The sequence below is a fragment of the Microtus oregoni genome, unplaced genomic scaffold (genome assembly GCF_018167655.1).
Source record: "Microtus oregoni isolate MIOR12 unplaced genomic scaffold, Mior012 000073F_000, whole genome shotgun sequence".
NCBI classification, from domain to species: Eukaryota; Metazoa; Chordata; class Mammalia; order Rodentia; family Cricetidae; genus Microtus; species Microtus oregoni.
Genome location: NW_024543980.1, coordinates 2,259,951 through 2,266,645, shown reverse-complemented (window position 1 = coordinate 2,266,645; position 6,695 = coordinate 2,259,951).

The following is a 6,695-nucleotide window of genomic DNA, read 5'->3' as shown; positions in this document are numbered from 1 at the left end:
GCTCAATCTATAATCCTTCAATTAGGTGCATCTATAGACCACAATCAACAGTTTTGGACAGGCACATCTGAATGTAGTGGAAGGCTCACTTCAGGATTTGTGAATTTTTTTGCATCATTTTTAAGGAGTTTATTAAATTCTAAAAAGATTCCATTTAAAAGCCTTTTTATTGAACAAAGAGTGAAAGTAATGAAAACCAATTTTGCAAAGTTAAAGAAACAGTGAAACTCTTAATAATAATTGTTTTTTAACTCCCCATTGCTTAACTCAATACATTTTGTTTCTGAGTGAAAACCTTTCTATTCTCCTGGGAGCTCCCTTACCAATCCTAAAGTTACAGAGTAAATGAAGTTGCTAACTACTCTGTCAAATGCAAATCATTTGCCATAGTAATGAATTTCTCCTTAATATCAGCCATTAATGTTTCAGTTCCTACAGAAAGGGACTGAAGCTTACAATCCAAATCAGCTGTTCCCTCTTCCATACTAATTAATTTCTCCTTAATATCAGCCATTAATGTTTCAGTTCCTACAGAAAGGGACGGAAGCTTATGATCCAAATCAGCTGTTCCCTCTTCCATAGTAATGAATTTCTCCTTAACATCAGCCTGTACCTTTTTTAAGTTTTGCTCAGTTGATCGAATCATGTTAAACAAAGATCTGTTCTCTTGCTGGAGAACTTCAAACTGATTCTTGAGAAGATTGTTGTCATTCTCAATTGTTTTTAAGAGTTCAATCTCTGCCTTAAGAATCCTGGATTCGTCTCGTAAAGACTTTATCATATTTCTATTATCAAACCATTTAGTGCCAATGAAAACTACGAATCCCAAAAGGATCCATAGATTTGGGGTGATAGACACCTCTTATAAAATCTCCCACATGGTACAATTAAAAAACCATTAAATTCTTGAATAGTAATGTGTTCAGACATTTTATTTATAAAAGAAAACTTTTTTAACTGCAATGATCGGTTCCTGCCAGTGGTGGTCTCTGTATTTTTGGAGTCTGTCCTGGAACTAGCTCTTCTAGACCAGGCTGGCCTCTAACTCACAGAGATCGCCTGTCTCTGCTTCCCGAGTGCTGGGATTAAAGGCGTGCACCACCACCGCCCAGCCAAGTCACTTTGTATCAGACCAAATCTGCCTCTGTGGCGGCTTTTGTTGCAGAACCGCAGGTACTTGAGCTTCCGCTAATTCAGACAGTGGGGTTCGGCTGCAAACTTAACCAAGCAGGCAGGGAGGGGTTAATTGCTCTGGTGAGCAGGCGGAGCAGAATGGGCCTGTGTGGCCGAGTGTGTCTCGGACTCTGCACTGGGGCCCGAGTCACGAACTAAAAAACAGTACCCAGGACGGTGCTGTGTTAGCTAGCAGGCTACGCGCTTGAGTTGGGGGCAAAATAGCCCGACATTGGATGCCAAAATGTAACGGCGTAAACGTAAACGAATGCAGACAGATATATATATATATAAAACTTTAATGAAGAAATAGACTTACTCTTCAAGCAGTTGAGGGAGGGGGACTTGATCGGGGGAGGGGGAGGGAAATGGGAGGGGGTGGCGGGGAGGAGGCAGAAATCCTCAATAAATAAATAAATTTAAAAAAATTAAAAAAATAGCTTTTTTAGCAGTTTTTTCCTTTCTAGACAGAGATGCAATAGATTTTTTTTTTCTCTGATTGAACAAAGCCATTTCTGTAACAGGTCAAGAAAAAAGAAAATAACACATTGGTTTTCAGATGTGTACAGACTGTAGTGATCTTGGTTGGGAGAAGAGAGAGATTCCAATTTCAGGACAATAGTGTTTGGAAAGGCAGAGGGAGTAAGCCCAAAGGAAGATACAAAGAGGACGTTAATAACATACATAGCATTTTAGCTCTTTTTGAAGCAAATCTGTAAACATATTAACAAAGCAAGTACATGAGTGATTGTGTTATTATTGCTTGTGGGGTTTTTTTTTTGGAAACAGGCTGTAATTTGGAAAGTAAAATACATAGTATTTACTGTGTGCTCAAGATAAATCACATTTACGATGAATGTCCTTAGAATCCATTAATGCTAAATTGGATGCTGTAAATTGGTGGCTGCATGCCAGATCCAAACTTCAGATAGAATTATTCCTTGTGTTGTATGATTTTAAAAATGGAACAGTAAATGCCACTGATTTTGCATTCAAATCTTGACTTCTAAATTCTTTTAAAAGATTAAACCATCCAGGCTGGGGATGTTGCTCAGAGGTGGAATGCTTGTTTAACTTAAGTGAGATCCTATGTTTGTTTGTCAACACTGTAACAAAAACAATAGGCAAATCTTACAAAGGCCGATTTCTGTGGGAGGATTTATAGGTGATGATAGTTCATTAGATAGACATATACAGTAGCCACCTGCTTGCTTTTTATTATGACAGCTTTCAAAGATTTTCAAAGATAGATGAAAATAAACCCCCAGATACCAGTTGAGGACATTTAACAATTATAGATTCAAGATCAGGGTCTTGCTTATATTTGTAAGATTTTTATTAAATATTTTTATCTATTCTTTTATTTATTAAGTGCTAGAGATAGAAGCCCAAGCTCTGCTGATGCCAAGCATGTGTTATCACCCTGAGCTATAGCCATTAAAAGAATTTATGTTTGTGATTCTGATGATAGAGCCCAAATCTTCATGTGTGACATGAAGTGTCCTACCACTAAGTTCCATCCCAGCCCCAATATTTATTTTGTACTTGACAAACAATGTTGTATATATTTATTGCAGACCACATGTTGCTTTGAAATACATCTACTTTGTGGAATGGTTAGGTAGAGGGAATAACAATATTCATTACCTCGCATATTACTCTTTGTGGTGAGAACACTTAATATTTATTTTGTCATCAGTTGTCAAGAATACATTGTTGGTAGCTATAGTCATCATATCGTACAACTAAGCTCCTGACCTTCTTCCTCCTAATTGAAAATTTATATGTTGATCAACATTTCTTTCTCTCCCGTTCTCAGTCCTGGGAACCACAATTATGTTCTCTGCTACTAAGCATTCAACTAATTTAGATTTCACATGTAAGTGTGAGCATGTGTTATGTGTTGTTCTGTGCTGCTCTATTACACTTAATTTCTCTAGGTTCATTCATGTTGTCATGAATGACAAGATTTCACTGTTTTCAAAGACTAAATGGTATTCTGTTATGTCTATATATTTTTCTTCTCCAGCCCTCTTTTCCCCCAATAAATTACCCAGCTATATGACTTCTGAGTTTATTGAAAAACAACAACAAAACTGAAATTAGTGTGTTGGAGAGACAACTGCATTCTTATGTTCATTGAAAAATTGTTTACAATGAAAAAGATCAGAATAAAGGTAAATATTTGTTGATGAATGAATGAGTTTTAAAATGTGATATATTGACAGTGGTAGTTTGAATGTAATTGCCCCCCATAATCTCATAGAGAGTGGCACTATTAGATGTAGCTTTGTTGGAGTGGGTATGTCCTTGATGGAGGAAGAGTATCACGGTGGGGGTTGGCTTTGAGTTTTTCTGTGCTCAGGATTCTGCCCAGTGTCTCAGTCCATTTCCTGATGACTACAAGATATAGCCAGTATTATGTCTGCCTATATGCTACCATGCTCTCTGCCATGATGATAATGGACCGATCCTCTGTACTATAAGCCACCACCTCAATTAAATGTTTTTCTTTGTAAGAGTTGCTGTGGACATGGTGTCTCTTCATAGCAATAGAAACCCTAACTAAGACAATTGACTATAGTGATGACTGCCTTTAATGCCAGCATTTGGGAGGCAGAGAGAGGCATATATCTATGAGTTCAAGAATAGCTTGTTCTATATATTGAATGAATTCCAGGCCAGGTGAGGCTACATAGTAAGACCCTGTCTCAAAACACTAATCAGCCCCCACCCCCAAAATAAGAGATATTGGCTGAGCCTTGAGCATGGTATCCAATGTCTTTCTAACGTGGTAGGTTTGTTTTAAGTTTCCATAATGGTTGTAACAATTTACACCTTCACAATAGTATGCTCAGATTCCTTTTAATATACTCAATAACACTTGTTATCATTTTTTCAATTATGTTCTTGTTAATAGTCATTATGACACATCCAAGTGCTATCTCATTGAGATGATCAGTAATTCTGAGAATGTTTTCAAATGTTTCCTGAAATTTAATATGTCTCCTTTTGAAAAATATCTATCCAAGCCTTTTGCCAATATTTCAGCTAGATTAATTTCTTTTTTATTAAAATTTATTTTATGCACATGGTTGTTTTGCCTATATGTAACTCTGTGCACCATGTGCATGCATTGTGTCTGCAGAGACCAGAAGAAAGCATTAGATTTACTAGGTGTGGAGTTATAGATGCTTGTGAGCTGACAGGTAGGTGCTGGGAATCAAACCTTTCTCAAGAAGAGCATCCAGTGATATTGACCACTGAGCCATCTCTTCAGTTCCAGACTGTTTTCCTGCTGATGAGATGAGTTCTTTGTATATTCTACATGTTAAACTCTTACCAGATATATGATTCGCAAATAATTTCTCCCCCTCCATATGTTGCATTTTCATTGTTGGTTGTTTGGTCTGCAAAAGACTCATTGGTCAGTTTTGTTGTGTTTAGTGTCTCTACTTTCTGGACTTCTGGATTAGTTTTGAAGCAAATCTTAATCCTTGCATCATTTCATCCACAATAATTGCTCTTTATTTATAAAATGCAGGTGGTTTCTCAGAAGCTTAATCATGGGCTAGAGAGATGAGGCAATAGTTAAGAGTGTGTACTGCAAAAATCTGAATTCAGTTCTCAGCATTCATGTTGAATGTTTCACAACCACCTGTAACTCTAGCTTCAGATGATCTAGCACCTTCTTCTAGCCTCTGCAGGCACTTGCCCTTATATGCACATACCCACAGAGATGTACACATAAAGAAAAAGACTACATTATTATTGGCACACTCAAAAATTTTAACAAAAATTACCTAAAATAATCAAATATATTGTCCCTTTAATATTCAAATTACCACAGATTTCTCATCTTTATTTCATAGTTTGCTTAAATAAGAATTCAAAGATGGGAGATATATGGGGTGGATACCCATAATGCCATCACTTGGGAGGTTGAGGCAATCTTGAGATGGGTGTGACTTACATAGCAAGGAACTGTCTCACCAAAATAAAATAAAATAAAATAAAATGCCAAGTAAGGCTGATAAATCATGCATTTCTTAAACCTCTGGGGTCTGCTAATATGGGTTAGTGCCACAATAGAAGTTTCTGTGATAAACTATTAATCATCTATACTGTTTTATGTTGTAACAGTTAGTAGCCATGAGTTGAGTACTTGCAATGAGAATGATACAATTGAAATCCTGGATTTTATTTTTGAGACAGGGTCTCAGGATATAGCTTTCATTTATAACAGGGCCCCAGATCTTAGCACAACTGACTCCATGATGGAAGTTTCATTTGTCTTGTAAAACTCAGCCCATAGATAGCACCACCAGCCAAAATGAAAACAAAGATTTATTCTGTCAAACTTCATATAGTTCTGGGAAAATCTCAAAATTTCCTAAGATTGCTTTTCAGCTTCTATAGTTCTTCTGCTGACTAACTGTTCTTGTTAACTGAAAGGTGTCAACCCAGGACATGATTTTTGTGCTTCAAAGCTCACCCTAAGAGAGTATCAGGATTACATTGGGATCTCAAAGACCTAGTAAAGTTACTGGCTGGCTAATAAAGACTTTCTTTTGGCTTAAACCCATGTCTGAGCAATCTCTGGTGAATATCCCACAACATTTCTGGAGGGCCTATCTAGATCCCAGGAACCAGATCTTGAGACACCAGGAGTCTCAGAGTCCCTTGGGGTGGAGCAAGGAAGAATGCAATAGTCAGGACTTCTAGGGAGTGCCTAACCTGAGATGTTCCAGGTCCAGAGGATTCCCTTTGATCAATCATGTCTAATGCTTCAGAAGGGTCTGACACCTCCACCCCAAAAGGAAACAAATTAGAAAGTCACCTGGTCTGTCATCTCCAGAGGTAACTTTGGTTAAGGCACCTTCTGTTTGGACACAAAGGAGAGACCCAATGGGGCTGCTGATCCAGAGTCCAGAAACCTTGTGAGATGTCCTTGAATCCTTCTATCTGTTCAGGTGTATGAATGTGTGGTGGCCACCCCTGGTTGTCCTCTGTCTCTATCTGTCTGTCTCTGTCTCTGTCTCTCTGTCTCTCTCTCTGTCTCTCTCTCTGTCTCTCTCTCTGTCTCTCTCTCTGTCTCTCTCTCTGTCTCTCTCTCTGTCTCTCTCTCTGTCTCTCTCTCTGTCTCTCTCTCTCTCTCTCTCTCTCTCTCTCTCTCTCTCTCTCTCTCTGCCTTTGAATGTGTTTCTATCGTTTTTTTTTACCCTGCATCAACCAGTGGATTTCTCTAGCATAAGACCCTCTCTCCATCCAGTTTAAGGCCTGTGCCCCCTCCTTTTGGGGACCTGAATCCTTTTGGCTCTGCCAAACTACCCAGAGAAACCACAGAACCCTCCACCTGCCCCAGTCCAGGAGCAGGAGAACTTGCTTATTTTGTTGTTTGGCTCCTGCTCAAGGTCACAGTTTGTCCCTGTGTGGAGTTGGGAAGGGGCTCTCATCCAGGGGCCCGTGCCATCTAAGCCTCCAAGAAGAGGGAAATAGTTCCTCCAGGTGAGGATTCTGTC